This window comes from Rousettus aegyptiacus, unplaced genomic scaffold, assembly GCF_014176215.1.
Source record: "Rousettus aegyptiacus isolate mRouAeg1 unplaced genomic scaffold, mRouAeg1.p scaffold_m13_p_5, whole genome shotgun sequence".
Lineage (NCBI taxonomy): Eukaryota > Metazoa > Chordata > Mammalia > Chiroptera > Pteropodidae > Rousettus > Rousettus aegyptiacus.
This window is the reverse complement of record NW_023416308.1, coordinates 98473349-98496734: the sequence shown is the minus strand read 5'-3', so window position 1 is coordinate 98496734 and position 23386 is coordinate 98473349. Positions and strand designations below refer to the sequence as shown.

The 23386-nt window shown below is 44.0% G+C and overlaps 1 long non-coding RNA gene across 6 annotated transcripts in view; it reads left to right on the top strand.

Annotated features, from left to right (window-relative positions):
• LOC118602859 overlaps positions 1-23386 on the top strand; it is a 32356-nt gene that overhangs the window by 5168 nt on the left and 3802 nt on the right. For 2 of the 6 annotated variants that reach the window (XR_004950925.1, XR_004950922.1), the window contains 2 exons: positions 1233-1336; positions 7621-7971. This is a non-coding gene — a long non-coding RNA (uncharacterized LOC118602859). Of the gene's footprint in view, positions 1-1232; positions 1337-7620; positions 7972-19599; positions 19705-22408; positions 22688-23386 lie in introns of those variants that run through there. The other 4 variants (XR_004950924.1, XR_004950923.1, XR_004950926.1 and 1 more) reach the window with 4 other exon arrangements.

The window sequence follows — 23386 nt, the reverse complement described above, 5'->3', positions numbered from 1 at the left end:
ATTTCTATACCTCGTTGGAATCACATTAGTATGTATATCTAAAGTAGATTCTGATGAGTTAGGATGTATAATGTAAGCCCTAGCTCAGGGACTAAGGAAATAACTCAAAAAATATGTAATGGAAAAAATCATTCAAGGAATGAAAGTGTTACGCTAGAAAACATCCATTTAATGCAAAAGAAAGCAGTAAGGGAGGAGTGGAGAAACAAAAAGGCAAAAGGGAATGTGTTGAGATGAAAATCTGTCTCTACACATAGAAATCAAGGGTACCAGAAATAGTAATCGAAAGGTAAATATATATTTTTCTTATTATTTAAGTTCTTAAAAAATATAATTGCTCAAACAAAAATAATAACAATGTTTTGTGGATTAACAATTCAGAAGTAAAATGCAGAATAACAATCACATGAAAGCCACAAGGAGAGAAATGGAAGTATGCTGTTTTATGTTTCTTATATTATACACGAAGTAATGTAATATCACTCGGCAGTGAATATGCTGAAAGGGTTATGCCAGCAAACTAGGAATTCACCTGAGCTGTTTGCTAAAATTTCTGTATAGCGTGTAGCCCTGGCGAAGGCATGAGACATACCCATTCGTAGTGTTGGCTTAAAACCATGGGTTGGAGAAATTGGGGGGCAATTTTGGCCAACTTGTCAGCATTGTTAATTGAGACTCCTGGAGGCTTCTTCTGTTCTGTAGCAAGAATATGCCTGTGTGGCTAGGTGAGGCATGATTTTCGTCTCCTTGGCTCTCAGGTGTTCTATATACACAGCAGTGGTTCCTGATCTAAGATATGATGTGCATTTGGCCATGGTCTTTACAGAACGGGGGTCTATAGGAGATCCTCCTGACCTTTTCAGACCCATTCTTGTGAGGTAGACTTCGGTGGTGATGCATGTCTTCACTTTAATGCAGCTGTATTTGTATCCTTTTTCTGTAGGTTCATGAACATTGTTATTTTGGTTCTTGTGAGTATTCTAGCAATTAACTATGTTTAACTTCCATTATTAGTGTGAAGAAGTACATTCTAACCTAAAGCAACATGAAAATCTCAAAGCAAAGGGTTATAGCTAATGTGCCAACAATGGTCATAGTAGAGAATCATAAAAAGTACTCAATTAATCCAAAAATAGGTACTTGTTGGAGCTTGAAGGTTGTCACTTCTGATGTTACAACAAGAAAAAAGCTGAGCAAACAAAACAATCAGTGACTTTTCTTGAACTCACCAGAAAACTGAGGTTGCAGAGCAAACTGCCTCCTGAAATCTGTGAATGCAAAGGATCACAGCCAAGATCAGCTTACCTGGAGCAGATCGTGCAGGAACCAAAAACTGGTAGGAATACTAAAATGGTAATTGTTGGAAAAGGAGAGGGAGGGAAGAGAAGGAGGGAGAGAGTGAGGAAAGGAGGAAGGAAGGGAAGAAAGGAGAAAGGAAGAAAAGAAGAAAAGCAGAAAAGAGGAAGGAAAAAGGGGAGGGAGGAAGTGCGGAAGGAAGGAAGGAAGGAAGAAAGGAAGGAAGGAAGGAAGGAAGGAAAGAAGGAAGGAAGGAAGGAAGGAAAAAGAAAAGGTCTCTTTTGCCTTTGGAAGGATTAGAGTGTTAGGTATCCTTGGCCTGCCCTGGGCATTGAAATTCTTATTCTGAATGTACAAAATTTGACAACCTGTTATTAGAAATTTAGAAAAAAAGTTATCTTTTATTTGCTGAAGGGTTATAACTAAGCCTTGTAGGCAGGAAGCTAGGAGGGGTGCTCTACTCTGCCCCCAGTTTTTCCCACCCTTGTCTCTGGAGGAGGGAGCTCTGAGTCTTCTCTGGCTCTCATGGCAGGCTGGAGACGTGGGGTTCTTCTAAACTTGGGACTGGCACGAAGCCACCTCCACCCACAGAGCTTCTCAGGTCTGCCGGTGGGATTAGACAAGTGCGTTCTGCTACCTACAATCCCTAGTGAATCCTGGGACAGGTGATGCTTCCAAGTTTCCTGCACAGGATGCAATGGGAATAACTACCAATGACCTTATCCATGAAAAATACTTGGAAAGCACTCAGGATTATTTGAAAAATTACGCACGTGACACATGTTCTCATGGAATTACTATGAAAAAAAGAAAATCGCCCCAAGTCCAAACACTCAGAGATAACCATGTCAGCAACACTTTCATTTGCAAATGTAGACATGTCTGTTTTATGAAAATGGTGTCATAGTCTAACATTGTTTTGCAACCTGCTCTTCCTTCTGCAATTTATCAGTCTATGGTGAACATTTCGAGTCAGTATACATCTACACAGAATTCTTACTGGCTGCGTGCTCTTGCACCATTCTTCAATCGCTGGACGTTTAAACTGCAATTGAATCAGATATCTATCGGCACAACAGTGTGGTGCAGTGAGCAAATAAAATATCAGCGGCATACAAGAATAAGCATTTGTTTAATTTACGAGTTTGCAGAGGTCCAGCTGACCTGGCCTCAGCTGATCTGGCCCCAGTTATTCTCTTCTCTGCCGAGCTGGGCTGGCTTTTGCCTTTGCAGTCAGCTGCCGGTGGGCTGAGCAGCCCTCCTCATTTTCACTTGCTCCTATGTTGGGATTGGCTGGATACTGGCTTCTTTAGAATGGCCACGGGTGGGACAACCGGGGCAATTCCAGTCTGTTCCGGGTGAGTTGTCTTCCAGGAAGCTAGCTGGCCTCGGCATGTTCTCATGGAGCAAGGTCTACACAGAACTGTACAAGCACTTTTCCAAGCCTCTACTTGTGTCATATTTGCTCGTGTCCTGTTGGCCAAAGCAAATCATCCGGCCGAGTGCAGAGAAGGGAATGACTCTACCCAAAGTGTGGCCAGATGGCGTGGATACAGGGAGGGGTGAAAAATTGGGACTATTTTTTTTTTTTACAGTAGATTATTGCACAAATATCTTCGAATACTCTGTGATTACTCTGTAGGACAAATTCCCAGAAGTAGACTTGCTAGGTCTAAGGTAGAGCTTTTTCTGAAGACTCCGAAGACAAACTACCACAATGCTCTCCAGAAAGGTATATCTATTTACATTTCCATGAACAGCAAATAAGAGAGCAGATTTCTCTACGACCAGGATGTATAGAAAAAAATATTGTGCAAACTTAGGACATTCTAGGCATTTGTGTTTTAGTTGCATGATGTGCCCCAAAGATTCACAGACATAAACTAGGAAAAATAAGGTTATCTTGGAAGTCCTAGGAGAGGTGTCCTAGTGTGGTCCTTTGAGATTCATGTCTTATTCTCCCCTTAAGAAGTATTGGAGTATTGGAAAGACCCCAGGACAATGTTCTGGAATGGAGGGTATAAACATTTACCCTGGTTTTCATGGAAACATCTTGGTTTACCCTGTTGTCTTGGCTTAATTATTAAGAGTACCCCATCTTTTACTCTCAAAATTTCCCATTTTGGACTATAGGTTATATGACCTCCCAGGTAAAGATTACCTTAGCTAAGATCATTCTTTTGATCCCAAAACCCTTTATTCATGCAACTCCTGATTTGGGGGTTTTTATTTTGAAAGTTCATTATGTGCCAGATACTGTGCTGGGCACTGAGGATACAGCCATGAGCAAAATCAGACCTGGTCCCTGCCCTCACGGTGCTTTCGGTTTAATAAGGGAGAGACATGAGTGAAATAATCACAGATTAATGAAGAACTGTAGCAGTGGTGAATGCAGCAAGGGAGGTTTGATCTTATCATGGAAGTCAGGAAAAGAGGGAGAAATGCTTCAGTTGAGATTGGAAGGAAATGCTAGATTTACCTGAGGGAAGGCATTCTTGGGGCAGGTAGGAAGCCTGTGCAAAGACGGTGATGGAAGGAAGCCAATGCAGGCAAGGACCTGGAGGAAGACTGAATGGGGAGGAGGCAGAAGGGGTGGTTGGAAGAGGGTGTGAGATAAGGGAGAGTGTTTTTAAAAGTGATCTCTACCAATTTTGCTTGTTTAAAAAGTACTGCCTATGAAGAATTCTTACTAACAAAAAGACTAAACCCGAAGTCTCTTAATGTAGTTATGCGTTTACCAGAAGTGGGGCATAGAGACACTAGATTTCAACAAAGTAAGGACCTAATCAGCCAGATCAAGATTCATGATAATCTACATAACAAATGGCCCGAGAAATCAGTGGCATTAAAAAAATAAAGGCAAGGAGACTGTTATAGGATAGAAACAACTTAAGAGACATAATAATGAGCTACAATGTGAAGACCTTATTTGAATCCTGATTTGAACAACCTAATTATAAAAAGACATCCTTGAGACCATTGGGAATTTGATAATGGATTGGATATTAGATGATAAGAAGAAATCACTGTTGATTATTTAGCTGTAATAATAGCATGGAGGTTATGTTCTTTTAAAATGTACCCTTATCAGCTAGATCACCTGGCACATGAGATTTGCTCTAAAATACATTAGCAAAATGGTAATAATTGTTGAAGCTGGTGATGGATAAGTGAGGGTTTATTATACTTTCTCTGTTTTTTAACATATTTGAAAATTTTTATTTAAAAGGTTTAAAAAGCTGTATTGAAACATATCATTCATTCTGTTAAGGATTTATGGATAACGATCAGGTTAACATTCAATTGTGCTGGGTATAGAGTATGTCCTATTGATGCAATGGTTCTTCTAGGATGTTGGAGTGCATTCCATACTAATTTGTTACTTTAGTGATACTCTACAATGACAGAAAAGAGCCAAAGGGAAGGATTTGTTTGAGAAGATGTGACTAAACACACAGGAGGAAGGAGGTATATTATATGATGTAGGATTTTGAGAAGGAAGGTAAAGTGGGATCCAGAGTCCAGGTGAGGGTGGGGCCAGTGGAAACGTGTGTGTGTGTGTGTGTGTGTGTGTGTGTGGGTACCTAGAGGAGGAGGGAATTCTCATTTGGCAACCTCGATCCTTAGAGAATTAGGATCGAGGTCAAATGCTACAAGGTCATGGGATTGGTTATTAGAAAACTGTAGTTCGAAGAGCATGGAAGAGACTTGACAGCGTTATTGAGGTGGATGGGGAGAAAGTTTACTGGGGGGACACAGTAAAATTGCAGGACAGTAGAATTGCAAGGACCTTTAGAATAAAACATTGGACCAAAGACCCTAAGATGGATAAGGGAACGATGGAAGGAAAACGCCAGAGGACTGGGAGAAGAGAGAAGCCTTGCTAGTCTGCCCACACTGATGGTGCTGGAGAGTGAACCCACCTGTAGAGATGTGCACTCAGTGTGTGCAGGACAGGGACCATACATCTGCACATATAAAAAAGCATCCAGGGGATTCTAATGCAGGTGCAGGTGGTTCTTGAAGCATAGTTTGAGAAACCCCGCCCTAGTGGCTGGAGGAGTGACGCCCATTTGGGCCTGGAGACCTCCTGTGTTCCACAGGGGAAGCCTGGTGGACAGACAGCAGAAGTTGGGTTTGTTGGTTGCTTCAGGGGGCTCTGTAGCTTTTTTGGCCTGAGGGATTGTAATGCGAAGGCCCGATTTGTCCAGTTGGGCGGTCTTCCTAGGGTCCTGGGTGGGGCTCAAACAAAGGTAGGTGGCCTTCAAAGTAATCCTGTCTGTGCTTGCTCCCTGGGCTTCTTGAGAACTATATAACTACTAGGGCGTTCGTTGTTTGTTTTTGCCACTTTTGATTCTAGAAATAAAAATAGGCTTTTAAAATAGCCAACCAACCAATCAACACTGTTGAGGTTGACACATTTGGGCTAATTGTTTTTCTTTTCATTTATATTTATATCCCACTGAGTGTGAGGTAGCACTTTCAAGTAAATCTTTAGTAATTCCCAGGCATAAAGCAATTGCCTTCATTTCCCAGCGGGACATACTAAAGTGGGTTCATTTGTACAGAGAATGGAAATAGCCATTTTTATAGCTTAAGGCCTGGAAGAAAGCTGCTTTTTTTTCTGACAATCATAATCCACTCATGCTTTAAAAACATGCTTCAACATCAAAAGGACTTCAAGGGTCTGGAATGTATGAGAAGAATGTATTAAGACATATCTTATTAGCCAATTTATCTATAATCTAGATAAATTTACCTCTTATGTCTCTTCTCTAGCAACTTCCTCAACCACAGACCCTGTGTGTTGCCTAGAGTCAAAGAATTAAGCTCGTTTGGAATGGAGAGAATTGCTTTCCTTTTTCCTAGTCTCCACTGTGATTCTCTGATTTGAATTTGCAATGGCAGTATGAAGGAAAAGCTGGTGCTCCAAGTGGGGAGCATGGCCTCAGCGAAGGGCTTGAGGCCGGCAGGTCAGGGAGCGACTGTCTGGACAACGTGACAGAAGCAGAGCAGAAACAGGCTGGCTTGGTGTGGGGAGAGGGATTAAGGAGGCCGAGCAGAGGGGCTTTGAGTGGTGCCTGGGGAAATCCTGAGCCATTTAAATGAGCCACTTAAATCTGACAGACAAATTGGTGTTTTAAAAAGATTTACCAGGCAGTGATGAGCGGGATGAGGTAGAGTGGGTGGGGGCAATGTGTGTGTGTGTGAGGTGGGGAGATGACAGGTAACAAAGGTGGGGGAGAATGAAGCTAGGAGAATAAAGAGTCTGCTTTGAGTCAACAAACACCTACTGAGCACCTGCTGGGTCCCTTGCCTTGTGCCAGGCACCACTTCTACCTGCTCCCTTTCAGTGAGTGGAATAGCATATGCCTCTTTATTCGAGCAGAAGCCTAGTGCCCTCCTTGCCCCTCCCTCTGCTTTTCTTCCCCATCTATCAAGCTGTCCTGTCAATCCCATGCCTCTTACATCTGCCCGTTCTCCCTCAGCCCCACTCCCTCTGTTCTCCTTCATCGGCTGCCACCTCTCCCTCTCCCTGGATTTCTGGTCTCCCTGCCTCTAGTCTCCCCTTTAACTCCTTCTCCATCTGGGAGCTGTTGGAGAGCGGGGATGACCTTCCCAAAACACATAGAATCAGGTTACCTCCCCCAACAGAAACCCTTCAGTGGGCTGTCCATTGCTTTCAAGGTAAAGTCCAAATGCCACAGCAGGACCAGGAGGCCCTTGATATCTGGGTCCTGCTTAGCTCTCCCTCCTTCCCAGGCCTCTTGACTTCCCCCACCTTGAATCTTGGGATTCGAAAATGCTTTCGGTACCTGTAAAGGCTCATGTCGTCCCTCTCTTCTTCTTTATAGCGATAATATTCTCCCTTCTCCCCTCCTTGACTTATTCTTCAGAATGTGTTTAGAGAGCCCTTCCTTCCAGAAGCTCTTTCTGACTCACCTGGCTACTTTCAAAGACCTGTCTCCGTGGCTATCCTAGAGCTGTCACAGCACATTGGCACTGGCCTTTCTCCGCTCTGCCTGTGTGCTTCAAGAAGGCGGGGGCTGCATCTCCATCCTCACCCAGCGCGCTCCTGACACATAAAAGGTGCTTAGTAAATATTCATCAAACAGGAATGGATGAATTTACAAGACCTGGGTGATGGGGTTGTGCGTAGGGGTAGGGAGGAGAGTGTCGGTCCTGTTTCACAGATAAAGAGACTGAGGCTCAGAGAGTGATTTAATAATTTAATAATTGGTCCACGGCTGCTCAGCAACACAGCCGACGATCCCCTTCCGAGTTGTTGATTTCCTGTCCACGGCTTTTCCCTCTTCCCTGCAGTCACAGGATGGAGATCATCAAACAGTCCGGCGTAGTTCCTGCAACTCTGGCTGATCATTCAGGAAACTTCTGGGGGCCACCATCAGGATGAGCGCAATGGCAGTGGGTGAGGCTTTGCTGTGTTACTGAGGGATTTCACACACTGAAGTGCTACTAAGTTTGGGGATTGCAAAGGGCTAGGAGTCCAGATGAACCATTTTCGACATGATTTGAACATTTGTTTCACCGAAGATGGTATTGAAAGTGTAAATCTTCCCTGTTTCTGAAAAACAAAGAATTAGGTTGCATGTAGTCATTTCTGTGTTTATTTATTTTTTCTCCACCCCAATAAATGGTCTTTGCCTACTTTTATTTTTTTTATTTTTTGATTGACTGGAATAACTCACTGCTGAGTGATAGATATTGTTCATTGAACTCCCGCATTTACTTTTCCCCTAAACTGGTGCTCTGTTCATGATTGAGCAGACTTCCCCCCCATTTAGCACCCACGTAAAACATCGCCAAAGATCGGGGCTGCGGCTCGGATCGCGTCTTCGCGGCAATCCGTTCACGCCGCAGCACGCACGGCGGGTGGCATGGAAGCTCTTAATGACACGTCGGCAGATATTAGGGTTTTATGGACTGGAAAACGGTACAAATCAAAGCGCTTTGCTTACTGTTGATCTGTTTAGAACATTTTTATTTTCTAAACCTAGCAATGTTCATCTTTTTCATCCAGCATTTCGGTTGGGTTCTGTACATATTGATTTTCCCGTTCGCTGGCGGGCCTGGAGGAGGCGGGAGCACTCAGGTGTGCAGTCTGGAGAGTGCTGGCCAGGGGCGTCCGGGCTGGGCACGCTCGCTGCTGCTTCGAGACCCCTCCGCTCCGGACTGGGAGAGGGCAGGGTTCACTGTATAAAAAAAGATCCTTGTACCCCTTTCCTGCTTGTGTGGTTTCCCCTTGAGCCAGCAGGGTGGGACTTTCATATTTGTGTCTTCCCATCTTTTACATTTAAATCTCATAGCAAAAGCAGTGCTCTCTTTAATTATATAAGGAGATGTGAGAGACAGGGCCCCAGTAGGAAACAAAACCTGTCACAGATGGTTTGCCTGGAGGTTGGCAAGTTTTTTTTCTGTGAAGGGTCAGATAGGAAATATTTTTGGCTTTGCAGGTCACGTGCAGTCTCTGTCACAACTGGCCGTAGACAATGACCAAATCATGGGTCCAGTTGTGTTCTGGTAAAACTGCCTTTACAAAAATGACCTGGGAGGCAGGTATTTGGCCTGTGGGCCAAATTTTGCTGGCCCCCTTGTTTTAATGAAAAGATTTGTAGGGACAACGTTACAGATATATGGACAGGAAACAGAGATGACAGCAGCAGGAAGCTGTTACTCCCTCAAGAGCCGAAGGGATGAGGGGTGAGAGGGGCGGGGACAGTAGTATGACTGGCACCCAGTGAGAATGGGCCCTGGATCAGTGGGACAGAGAGGGAGAAGGAGCGAGATCCCCAGCACCTCTTTCTCCTCCCTCCTTCGGGTCTGCTTGTGCCTCCCATTGTTGGATCCCATCAGTGGCCTGGTGGAGAAGTCACCAAGAAACAGCATCTCAGAGCACAGAGGAGGTGGAGGGAGCAGCAGGGAGAACAGACCAGGGGGAAGGGGGGGGGGGGCGGAGGCAACAGGAAAAGAAGCAGCATGGATAATGTCTCTTTGGGGACTAACTTCTTAGAACTCACTCCTTTGAGGAACAAAAGGAAGCTTGGCCGACCACATCCCTTGATCCTGTTAGTTCTAGAGAACGAACCCTCCCTCACAGCCCTGCTCCAGGTCGGGCATGGCCCTGGTACAGTGACAAGCACATGGTCTAATTCAAGCTAATGAGACCCAGGCGCAGAACTTTGTTTGTTTGAACTGTTAGAAAAGATAAGCTTTCTATTTCCTGGTGGATGCAAACCTAGAACTTTGGCAGTCGACCGACTGCCCACGTGTTGAGGCCCTCACAAGGGGACAGCCTGTGCTGTAATCACAAGGGAAAGCAGAAAGGCCTTGGGGGGTGGAGAGAAAGTCAGGTCTTCATACTGTCACCGAGCCCCAGGATCAAGAGGTACCTGACACAAATGCTCATTTCTCAGTTAGGTGAGCCAATACACCTCCCTTTAACTGAGACCAGCTTTCTGTTTCTAGAATGGAAAGACTCCTGGCTAAGAGCAAAAGTCCAGATTTATCTAGAGCCAAGGCCTGCCTCCCCGCAGCTGTGTGGCCTTCACATGTGGTGCATGTCATTACCAAAGCATGCAAGAGACAATGCTTCTCCCGTGTGCATAAACATTTTTGTGCGTGCATGCAGCTGCACTCAAGCAATGGCATTTTTGCTAGCATGTACATTTCTCTGACACAAAAATCTTTCTTTTTTTGAATATCTGCATGCCGTGGACCTCATATGTCACAAAGACAGCAACTTCCTTGGTAATTACATAGATATGGTGATAACCATAGCAACCTGGCAGTTCTGAGATGTAATGTCATGCAGATTGCTGCAGCTTAGGGGCATTGATGTTAACATAGTACCTGCCCGGGTCCCAGTCGTTTTGCAGTGACTTTTTCCTTTGCTTGAATGGAGAGCTTCTTACCACACAGCGCCTCCCATGAGTCCATGGTATCCAAAGTTTTGAATTCTATGGGGCAGAAAAATGTCCTAAAAGAGAACTGACACAGAGTTGTCACCTTTATTCTGCTAAGTAAGAATGTTCCACAAGAGAGAGAAAACAAACACTACCATCTATTACCAGCATTTCATAAAAGGAAGGACATTTTCCTATCCCTGAAAGGAGAGAATGAAAGAGAAGACCTACAACAGAGCACATTTATCTTTAAGGAAAATGTATGACTTTGTGGATGCTGCATCTGGGGGACACTTGTGCTTGGCCAGCACACCTGGATGAGGGCCACACAGGGCCTAAACCCGGTCCTCACTTTTCTCGCCAAGCTGTGTGTCCTGCATGGAGTGTGTCCACTCAGATGAAGGGGCACTTTTTTTTCTTTTATACAAAGGAGCTTCCTGCTTACCATGCTTTGTGCCAATAAGGCTGCATCTGCCCAGAAAGGGCAACTATTTCTAATCTGTGCGAAACACTTTTGGAGCTGGCAGTGGCCTTGTACGTTGTCATACTTTTTAAAATGTCACTGGTCACTGAGAACTGTGCTTTGACCAGTGCCTGGCATGCAATAAATATGTTTAGTAAATGTTGAAGGGCTGATGGGGACTCCAAGAGCCATTCTTGACTTGATTCATGGTCATCGGAGGAGGATTAAGCAGGCGAGGATGACAGGGAAGCGAACAATGAAGAAGAAGGTGAGGAACTCGTTCAAGAAGAAAGAATTCAAGAGTGAAATGGAGTGTGCTAGTATTGAATCGTTAGGCTGTAGTCCCGAAACTAATGCGGTATCATTACTTTACGTCGATTACAACTCGAAAGAAAAGGGAAATGGAGTCCTTGAAAATGGAGCCCGTTATTAAGTGGAATAACTGTTTTTGCCCGGCGTTCAGGAGGTTCGCTCCATCGTCCGCTCTCTTTCAGATCTGCCGTCTGCGGAGAGCATACGCTTGGCTCTGCTCTTTGCTGAAGGGTAAACATGGCAGTGAAAACTCTGCCCCGGTGAGATGAAGCCTGTGGCTTTTCCAGTGATGACTGTTCTAGGGGAACGTGCCTGTCCAGCTCTGGGGTTCAGTGTTAGGGGGCCTGTGGTAATGAGCTCTCATGTGACTCATGAAATGTGGATGGAAATGATGTGGTCACTTATGGGTAGAAGCCCTGAGAGTCAGTGAGGAGCTCACCGTACTTGCATTTTCCTCTTTGTCATGACGATTGGCAATGTTCCAGATAGAGTCTGTTCCCTGAGTGAAGACAATATGGAGTAGACCTTCAGCTGACCCAAAGTGGACATCTAATGCCTTTCTTTTTATCAGCCACTTAGATTTGTGGGTTGTTTGTTACTGTAGCATAGTGTCCCATCCTGACTAATACAAGGCCTATTGATCCTGCATGTACCTCTAAGCGGCTTTCTCCAACAGTTCTATCAGGGACAGACTGACAGTGACATCTCCATCTGCCCTACTTGAACTCTGATGGGATATAAGGCTGTTATTTGGACTCCGTTACACCTCGATAAGAGTTCTGTCTGCAGAACTCCAGGTACTAATTAATCTTGCATCTCGGTGTAAAAAAAAAGGAAGGTTGGAAGCATCAATGGGAAATGTATTGGTGAGTTCTGATGTTGTGAAGTGAGTGGAAGATTATTTAGATAAACGGATTAATCTGATTGAAATGGTGCCTAGAAGTAAATGTCAATGAACCAGATGTGGTAATTTCTTGCTCATGAAGTAGTGTTAGTATGCATGCGATTTGAAGTTTATGTTAAAACACACTCATAAGGTTGCCTCTTGGGCTGGGGATGGTGTAAACAGGGGAAAGGGCCACCACGAAAGGGGACTGTTTGTGTCCAATGTGGTTAGCTCAAGCAGGATGACGGGCCAGGCTCGAGGTCCCTAGAATGTAGCTGCGAATCACAAATAGTAAACCAAGGCCAGAAATATATCTTTTGTGTAGAAATTAGCATCAGCTATTTGTAAACATCTGCTAAGCAAATTCCGAGTGGACTCTCTGTGCTAGTTTTGCTTCAGTGCTTCAGAATAACAAGAGTTGTCTTCAGAGGGAACAATTGCCCTCTTAAAATGTGTGGGTGGGGGATCTTAGGACAGAGATAGTTACCCGGTCACACACACATTTCCCAAACAGCTTGCTGTTAAAATGTGTGCTCAAAAAAAGAGTTCTGTGATTGAAAAGACAATAACTGAGGAAATACTGAGTTAAAGTTAAAGGAGTTTCTTTACCTCAGCACTTCTCAAATGTTCTAACACGTCAATGTTCATTGTGCTTCTCCAGAAGGGACTACAGTATGCAGTAATTGCACCTTCCCCAATATATTTGACAACATATAATAGATAGGTAGGTAAGTATGAAGGGAGGGGGAGAGAGAGACAGACAGACAGACAGATAGACATATGGACAGACAGATAAGGGGAATGGAGAGTCGAAAGGTTGAAGGGATGTATAAAGGTATAGATATATTGAGCATTTCGCTGGACTATTTGTAAATTATGAAAGTATTAAATGAACCCATAAATATACCTTTGACTGGATAAACGAACCTCCTCTAATGTGAACTCTTACCGAGAAAGTCAAATCAGCTAATTAGATTAGGGTGCTTCTGGGAAACAGACTTCCATTTAAAGGAGACTTAAACAATAAAGATATTATGTCACGTAAGAAATACGGAGGCAGGTAATTTCAGGATTGGTTCATTCAGCAGCTCTGCAGTATCATCACGATTCAGACGCTTCCTTTCTTTCTGCTCTGCCTTCCTCAGCACAAAGGCAATGTCTTCCTCTCAGTCACAGATGTCGCTGTAGTCTCTGGCACCCGGCAGGTGCAATCCTCCACAAAGCTGGAGGAAGCTGTTTCCTCCTTAGTGGAGCCTTTTTCAGGAAGGGAGCTCTTTCCCACCAGCCCCTGGCAAGCTCTCCTGTGAGCCCCCGTGTCAAGGTTTCAGTTGCAAGCTTGTGACCTGAAAGTAATAGAAGAGGAGAAAGGGAGTATTTGGCATTTTAGGTCTCCACAGTGGGAGGTGGGTTCTACAAACAAGGGTAAGTAGAGTGTCTCAGGATAGTTGGTAAGTGGGCAGCCAAGAGTGTCTGTCATATAATTGTGTAATCTCTGTGTTCTCCACAGAATATAATGCTATCATACACACACGGAGTAAATACCAAGTTAAAGAAATATATATATTTCTTTATATATACATGTTGTGTATATATGTATACGTGTGTGTGTGTGTGTGTGTGTGTGTGTTTATGCAGAGAGAGAGAGCGCGCGCGCTTTATAAGGAACTGGCTCACATGATTATGGAGGCTGATAACTCTAGGATTTGTAATTAGCAAGCTAGAGATTCAGAAGAGCCGACAGTGTAGTTCTAGTCTGAGTTAAAAGGTAGGAAGCTTATGTCCAGCTTTAAACTAATCAAGCAAAGAGAATTCTTTCTTATTGTACAGTTTTGTTCTACTCTGGCCTTTAATGGACTGGACACGGTCCACCCTCATCAGGGGAGGGTGATCTGCTTTACCTGGTCTACTGATGAAATGCTGATCTCATCCAGAAACACCCTCACAGACACACCCAGAATACCGCGTAACCAAACATCTAAGCCTCCCCATGGCCTAGTCAAGTTGACACATAAAATTAGCCATCACATTTAAGTAAGTTAACTCTTCGAACTGTAGTCACTTCATTTATAAGATGAGATACCTAATTGGGTTGCTATGAGAATCACATAAAATAACATATTTAAAGTACCTAAGCATATAATTCTCTCTCAGTACTGGTAATTTAGAACACAAAAATCAGACTCACTATAGTAGTAAACACTCCAATTTTATTTACTCTTTCTCTGTAATGCTCTTATACTGCCAAGGCCTTGGTCCCCTGCAAATGCCATCATTTGAGAACTCTCAGGGCATATCACGTAGACTCACAATTAGCCTGTCTTTGTAAATTGCCACACGGCCGTGATATGTCTTTCCTACCCTGGCCCTTTGTAAATTTGAGCTGCCTGCAGAGTCACTTGAGGTAAGAATGCTAATATCCATGCCAAAGGTGTCTCTTTACTGATGTCGGGATGGCACCGAGGATTCTGAGCTAGGTTCTGAGCAGAAGCCAGAGGAAAGCCCTCCCGGTTGAATAGAACCTTCCATGAAAACTGGCCCTTTGGCTCTTCTGCAGCCCTTCTCTTCATACCTCATTCATTTATTGAGCATCTATTATGTTCCAGCTGTGCGCTATAGAGTGCATCATAGATGGTTGACAATCAAGCTGAAACAAAACTGTCTATTGAGTTGGCATTGGAAGATTGGAGAATCAGAGGCGGGTTCCGCCTCTTCCCCAGACTGAGGGTGCCAAGAAGTCACAGTGCTCATGTCCCCCTGAAGCTTTGGCAGCTAAAGGGATGGGGGCCGGGGGAGGCATGAGGATTTTGCAGGAATGACCTGTGAGACTAAGAACCATTGCTTCTTCATGTACCGGCTATCTACATTGGATCTTTTGCAGTAGGCCTCTTTTCAATGTGCTATTTTGAACAGAGGGAGACAAAAACAAATAAAGCTTCTCTCTGTGTCCTCTTTTATCTGCCCTCTTCCCTCTTCTGGGATTTTCTATTCATGCTTCAGCATGAAAACACCAGAGGATGGAGAGCTAGCTGAATGTTCTTCCTCCTTCTACTCCAACCAGAGTGTGCGTTTTAAAGGAAAAACAAGGTTCTAATGTTAGTCATCGTTGCTGGTAATGTCACAGCTTAAGTGAGTTGAGCTCTAAATTCAGTGAGCGTAGTAAAGATCATCTACCATTAAAATAACCTTTAAGAGTCCAAAGTCCCATGGGTATAGCTTAATTTCCAGCACATCAGTCTTTCTGTGAACCCAGGAAAAAATCGTTATTCTTGTGTTTGGGCACCAGATGAGGTACCCTACTTGTGTTTATGGATCATAATGAATGCAAAATATTTGTGCTTTTTGTTCTTTGTTTGATGTTAGTTAAGTGTGTGAACAATGTGCACTCATGGTAGAGGCCATTGCTGATAAATAATATGCCAGCCATTTGTGTGTCATGGGACATTTTAAGAATCATTTAAAACTACTACTATTGCACCCCCTCTCTCCCAGCTTTTTATTTTAGAACATTTTAAACCTAAAGAAGAGTTAAAATGATTGTAAAATGAATAATGAATACTCACATATCCTTCACTTAGATTTCTATCAGGCAATATTTTGCCACATTAATGCTATCTCTCTCTTTCTCTCTCTAATAGACATGCGTGTGCACACACACACACACAGACACACACACACACACCACCACCACCACCACACCACAAAGCACAGATCTTTTGAGGCAGGCTTGGCGAGGTGCAGGTGGCCTGAATAAATACCCTGTGGGATGTGAGTTCTTGGGATCAAGAGTGTGTGGGGCTCTATGTGCTCCCCAAACAGAGGGTGCCCAATCAATACTCAGTGTGGCCAAGTTTTAGAGCAGACTCAAGCTTTGTGTGGAAAGGAGCAATCATGTATCTGGGGACAAGATTCACAGAGGTGAGGAAGATGAGGGGCGGGAGCGAGGGCATGGAGAGAGAGGACTTCGATGTCTCCACGTCCGTGTGTACAGACTCCAGTGAAAGTGGCTACAGAGAGAAGCTGGAAGAATGAGTTGTCAGTCTGTTTTTTGAAAGACCCTGGGAGAGGAGCACAGCTGTCCTCTGGAACAGAGAAGAATGGGAGAGGGTGAGAGAAGAGATCACTCTACCACTGCCAAGTGTGCTGGCTGCAGCGGAGCAGCTTGGCCTCGAAGCCAGCAGAACTCCCCAACATCTGGAAAGAGCGGCAGCAGCAGTGGGCTTGGGAGGCCAATGGTTATCAGCATTTCCAAAGCCTCGTCCAGCGTTTTCCTCAAAAAGGCTACAGGGACTTTGAGAAGGGAGCCAGAAGACCTGCCGCAGTGGTGAGGCAGGTCAGAGAAACACGTGTCACTCGATGACGATGACACCCACATCTGGAGAGCATCCTGCCATTGACAGAGCACTGTCTCAGTCCTGCAGAGGTTGTCATTCCTATTTTGTACGTAAGCAAACAAAGACCCAATGAAGTTAAGGGACGGATCCACGGTCTTTCATGGTGGTGCCAGGATGCACAGGGTCTTCATTTCACGTTTTCTGACCCTCACTGGGGTACTCTCAATCGGTGTGGGATGCAAGTGAGTCGTTTGGGGTACAAAGTGTAAGGAAGCAAGTGAGGGGGCTGGGGAACAAAATTTAAGCACTAGGGCATTGGCTCGAGAATCATGCAAGTGCCTCCTAAAATTTTGTCCCTAGACACCTTGCTTGCCTAATCCACTTCCTATTTTATTTAGTTCCCTATCCTAGTCCACTGGTGGAGGGCTTTGCCAGAGAAGCATGCTGCTGGGATTGCACACTGGGTGCCTCTGGCCCCCACTTGCCTATTGAGCAAGCCCGGGGCTTCACCATGGGTCACACCCTCACTGAGAAGTTGTCTAGAATTTCAGTTTGTTCTTGTAGCTAGGAAAAGGGGAGAGAAGGAGACTGTAGCCACCAGCTACGCTAGACATCACAAACAAACAACAAAAAAGATTCATGTGTTCAATGGAGCTGAATTTTAATTGATACTTTCTTCAACTGTGGTTCTGAATCAACATCCCTCAACCCCCAAAGATGATGACGGGGGTGCGGTTTAACGCCACAATTAGCAGACAACCCCACAACAAATACAGTAAACATTAATCATATTAAATATTGAACACAGACTTTGGTACGCTTGAAGAGCAATGGGTTTTTAAAATTTTATTTTACAGAAGACAAAGCAATGATTGTGGAGGAATTATTCCAATGTCAGTGCTGAAGGGAAATAATGTAACATTCTGGAATTTATATAAAAATTACAGCTTTGTTGTGTTTCACACTATATATAGTAATTTAATCATTTGCAGCTGATTAATTTCAGAGAAGGAAAATGTAGCATTATGCATCTCTAATGGAGTTCCAAGGTTTCAATTCTGATCGTGAGTTGGGCACAGTTTAAGTCTAAATTAGCAATTAGCTTGGGCAATGGACATTTGGGTTGAAATGGAGTCATCTGTTGACATGCACTGAGTCAACAAGAGAACAGCAACAAAGATCATCAGAAAAATGTTTTCCACAGAACACTCTTTGCTGTGGTAATAATTATAATTTCTTACATTAGCAGAGTGCTGTTGCACTTTAGAAAACGTTTTCTTGTACATTTATCTCATTTACTCTGGTCTTCATGTAAGTCTATGAACTGGGTGTTTTTGCTCCATTTTAGAGCAAGGAAACTGAGGCTTAGAAAAATTAAGGTCACTCTGAGGAAGAACATATTGTGGCAAGATTTGAGCCCAAGTGTTCCAGCTTCAAAGTTAGTATTTACCTCAAGATATTTTCGGCGGGAATTTGCTCTGTCTTGAGATTCTCTAGAGTGAAGTGAAAAGGTAATAATGCTACTAATAACAGTGAACCTTGACAAAATTCTCAAATATATCCAGCACTGTGCTAAGCACTTCACAGGTGTTAGCTCACTTAATCCTTGAACACACCTATGAGGTAGGCACCATTAATATCCTCTTTTACAAATGAGGCTCAGATGGGTTAGTTTATGTGTCCAAGGATGTGCTTGGGATTGAAAACCTTGCCCTCTACTATAATACTTAGCTCCTCTCAAAGATGGTCCTTAAATCCCAGGCTAAGGTGTCTCGATATTGTAGTCCATTTGGGATTTGGTGTGTTTTGTTGCGATGGCACCTTTCGGATCAAGAATAAGTAGAGCCCCTGTGCTATATATCATCCCATCCATTCCCCCTTCTCCATCCTGCTCTGCGAGAGGAAGGATGAACTGGGTGGATCTGTTGGGTGTGGTCACTGGGAACAAGGGCAGGAGGTAGGAAGGAAAGACGAGAGAGAGGCTGGATTGTTTATTCCTCTGGTTTCCTCACCCAATGGTCACAGCTCCTGTCGAGTGGCTACACTGCTCCCTCTCACTGTCCCTTCAGGCCCAGAGGTGGTCATGGGGCCCACTATTACCAGCCCTGGAGCACTACACTCTCCCTTCTTGCAGTTTCTGCTTTGACCAATGAATGACACATCGAAGATCTGCTTCCAGTTTAACCAGGTAGAGATCGCTTTCAAGGAACTGGACAGAGAAGAGATGGAAGATAGTGAGTCATTTGATACTTTATCTAAGTGTCTAGAGAAAGCCAGGATAGGAGTAAGGAGCTATACCTGTGCTACATTCTTTAAGCAAATAGAAGAGTCCATAGCATGTGTCTAGAGCCTCCAATTCCTTTGCACATGCACACTGCTGACTCTTAGTGCTGTCCCCAAATATCAGGGCTCTTTGGATGAAAGTGACACAAACTCAATCTAAATTGGCTTCCTCAAAAAAAGTGGATTTCATTAGTTTGTGGACTCAAACTCTGGAAAAAGTAGTGTTTCCATGCTCAGGGAAGCTGGAATCCAGAACTCCAGAGCTGGGAGGACCTCCTCCAGGAAAGTCTCCCTTCCTCCCTCTTCTGCTTCTCCCTGCACATTGTCTTTACTCGCTAGACCAGATTCTCCATGTGAGACTCAAAGGAGCTGGGATTCAGGAACTCTACCACCAGGAGGATGCTTCCCTCCTTTCTTTTCTGCTTCTTCCTGCATGTTGTCTTTACTCTGATGGATGTAGTCTTGTCAGTGAGGCTGATTGACAGTAGGAAAATTAAAACCCCACCATTCAGATCAGAACTAGTAATCTGTAGTTAAATTCACTGAATCAAAGTCCTTGAAGGAAGCAGAATTTCTCAAGTGATTTAAATAAAGAGATTTTTAGTAAAGGGACTATTTAAGAGGTATGGACAAGGTTAAGTATACAAATAGGAAATATCGAGGCACTGAGACTGGAAGAGGAGGAGACTATTACTGTCCTAGGGCTGAAGGGCCAAAGAGCAAAACACTGCTGCTAGAGCCAAAGAGAGCTGCGTGGTGGAGAGTCACTAGGTGAGGGCTCAGGTGGCGAGAGTTGCAGCTACTGCCAGCAATGAGAGCTGATGCAGGGAGAGGTCAGGGCACCCAGACCTCTCTCTCTTCCTGCCCGTGAGTATCTTCCCAATAACATGCTCCCAGGGGCCGCACCCAACCAGAAACCTCATTGCAAGGGAACCTGAGTGGTGCGGGTTTCGGTGTCAGCCTCCCGGCGTACAAAATAGGACAGTTAAGGCAGAAAGGGGAATTCCAGAAACAAAGGGAGAGTAACCTACAAGCTCATTTTGTCTTTGTCGGGGCTGGAGGGTAGGAAAAGTGAACATATATAAGAGTGCTTTTGTTTTACAGGAGAATTTCCTGAGAATTCCAACTTCAACGCAATAATTGACTGAAGCAAGGATTATTATTCATACATGCTAAAACCATCGAGTGAACAGTTGGTTGGCCGCCAAGGTATTTGGTATTTACATGATCTCAAAGTATCCTCCCAGAGATTACTTGTTAATTACACACACACACACACACACACACACACACACACACACACACTATATCTTCAGAGAGATCTTCCAGACAACTGCTTAACCACGCAATCAAGCTTAGCATCGCCAATAATGCGACACACTGACCGTAGATGCCTCCTCATGAGATGCAACACGAAGTTTTATATAACTTCACCTTTGTCATACGTGAGCCAAAATGTTTAAGCTGAGTCTAATCCAGAGGAAATGGCCAGGCAAGTCCAGATCACAGGGCATTCTACAAAACAGTTTACCTGGATGCTTCAAAAAAGTTAGCATCCTGAACAGCAATGACCACAAAAGCAGGGCAGTGTAGAAAAGAGTGCTGCTCACAACTTGGATAAATCTCACAAACATAGCATTGAGCACAGGAAGCCAGCAGTAAAATAGAAAAACATGGTTCTACCTACATAAGGTTAGAAAACAGACAGAACCTATTTAGGTATCAGAAGTCAGGAGGGCGGTTGCCCTTGGGGGTGCTGTCAGGAAGGGAGAGAATTCCAGGGTGCTGCTGATGTGCTGTTCTTTTATCTTAGTGCACATTACAAGGGCTTAGTCACTTTGTAGAAATCTAGTATAGCTCGAGGTTCTCTAGGACCGTGCTCCAGCACTAGGACCAGGGTTCTTTCTGATCAGTGGCGCTTATGACATGCTGGTTGCTAATAAGTTTGAAGATCACCTGAACCTTCCAGGCTCACTTGTCACTCAGATGTTCCCCACATAGCCACCTCAAAAACCTCTGGCAAGAAAACTGTTGAGGTCTTGTTTGAAACATACTAAATGACTTTGAAAAATTATGTCAGCTGCAAAAAAAAAAAAAAAAAAAATGTTGTCACTGGAAATAACTGTCCCAGATTAAATCTCTCTTCAATCAACAAACTCCAGTCTGGCAATTCAAATTTCTGCTTTACCCTTATGCTTTCAGAAAATAATAATATCCAACGTGTACCGAGTAATGCTCACTGACAGCACTGTACTAAGTGCTCTACATGCAGAATATCTTTGAATCCCCTCTGCAGTTTTGAGACTTGTAGGCAGAGATTCAGAGAGTTTAGATAATTTGTTCTAAGTAACACACTAGAAAGTGTCAGGGCTGGGACTTGAACCTAGGCTGAGTGACTCCGAAGCTCTTGACCTTAAAGCTAAACTGTCTGATATATGGTCTCATACGTGTTGGTTATCTTGTCGTTGCTGTTGTTGTTTTATGATCTCTGCTATTCTAGTGCCTTTAGGAATGCCTCTGTGAGTGAGTGTGTGCGTGTGCGTGTGTGTGTGTGTGTGCGTGTATGTGTGTGTGTTTAAGAGAAAGAAAGAACAGGAATGGACATCTATAGGGTGAAGTTACATATATACACATCGTTATTGCCAGTTCCCTATTCCCCTTCATTTTATGGGGTTCCTTCTGATTGTCTGGGTTGTCTGAGATTGAAAGCCACTATAGGTCAAAGGCTTTGATCACTTACTGAGAACCCAGATGAATGCCACGTGCAAGCCAGTCCTCTGTTAAGGCATCTGGATCACAATAGGGATGAAGAGGAATAAGAATTGATAAGTGAAAACTTCTGGGACCAGGCAGGTCGAGATTGCTGGTTTCTCTCTGCCAAGATGAACTGCCAAGATGGTCCTTTTACTCCCCCGTCCTCCCCTTGTCCCTTTGTCCCTTTCTTCCTTTTCTCCCTGTCCACATGCAGAAGGGCACGTTGACCTCAAAATCATTAGGGCTTGGGTATGCTGAAAATCCACTCCAATCCAGAAATGCCCACCAAAAAGACAATTTGAATTTTTCCCCCAGGCCAAATTATGGGGAGGAAGTGCATGGAGGGAGGGAGAGAAATAGCATCTCATTGCATTTCTAACAATGTTGTTTTTCCTGGTGGGGGAAGAATGGAACCCTGAGGCTGGCGATCTGTGTGCCAGCAGCCCGTGGGTCTAAGTGGTTTCTTCCAAGTTCCCCCTCTCCATCAGGGCCCATGCCCTCTGCTACATGGGCAGCCCTGGCCAGAACCTAGCTAAGCATCTGAGATTCTGTTGATGCTGCAGTGAACCAGCCAGAGGCCGACATCGGCATTGCGCCACCTGCTGGAAGTTTGGAAAAAGAATCTGAAACTCCTGACTTGGCTGTTAACTAGCAGCTTCACAAACCTAATGGTGATTGTTAACACATCTCATTTTGTCTTATTACACAAGTTACACAGATTTATGAAAGACAATTTAGAAGGTTCATACAAGTGAAACAAAACATAAAAATCACTCGCAATCCTGTCACCCAGAGATTACCATTGTCTATATTTTGTTGGCTATCCTTCCAGTCTTTTTTCTAGTTGGATATATATAAACTCATATACACTATTAGTCTCATTCAATACACATTGTTTTATAGCTTGATTGTCAAACTTAACAATATGTTTTAAGTATCTTGAAATATCAGTAATTGTAATCTACAACATAAACTTTGTTTAGCAGTGTTTTATATCTCTACAGCAGAATTTTAGAGCCTCTTCTAAATATATTAATTACAATGTTGACTATATTTTGAGTTTTTACCAAGTCTTATTTCTGTCCTTCTTTCTTTTTTTTCTCTTTTATTCCTTCTTTCATTCCTTCTTGTTTTTCATCTTTATTTATTTTCCCTCTAGCAGAAAAGGTCTACAGTCGATGTGATTTGGGCCATTCCTTGCAGTATCTCTTGTCTCTCTCATCCCTGCACATAGAGAGCTCCAGAGACTTCCAGCGGGCCCTGGCTCTCTCTTCCAGTGGGCTCCTCTGTCCCAGCCTTGGAAGTTGGGCAAGACAGATGGGATCCCAATCTAGCGCCTCCTCCAGTGTCTAGTAAAAAACAAAAAGCTAACAATTACTGATCACTTACCCTGTGCCGGCCTGGCTCCATTCTAAAAATCCCGCATGAACTATCACAGGTGAGCATCACAAAACCCTTACAAGATATAGTACTTCTTTTTTCTTTTCTTTTACTGGACAGCCGAGAACACCGAGCTCGAGAAGAACAAATGATCTTGCTCAAGATCACCAGCTCTTAGAGTCCCAAGCCTCCATGTACAGCGATTTCTTAGTAAAAGAAAAGAAAACAAAACAAAACAAAAAAGGTTTCTAGCTTGTCTTAAAAAAAATTGGAACATCTGGCAGCGTGGGTTTGTGTTCTCCCACAGCGACGGTGCCGCCAAGCGGAGCAGCAGACCTGCATCAGACCAGCGCACACTCTCCAGTTGCACCATCTCCACCTTTCGTACATTCTCCCCACCAAAGAGGAGGGATGTCTACTGCCAACCACACGGTGGGGCGAGCTGGCTTCATCTAACAGAACATGAGAGATTAGAGAAAGGCAATGACAGGCTCAGGGCTTTACATTCCTGGCTCTCTCTGTCTGAGAACGAGGGTGTCTATGGCTGCCCTGAAAAACAAACAAACAAACAAACAAACAAAAACAAAAAAAACCCCCAACAACCGCTTGTCTTTCCTATCCATGGGAGCGGGGATAGATTATGAGGGTGCCAGACCAGGAAAGGAGAAACATGATTATAGATCAGACTGAAATAGTGACCATGGGTGCCATTACCAGAGCTACTGGCAATAGGAAGCCAGTTGAAGTTCATAGACCA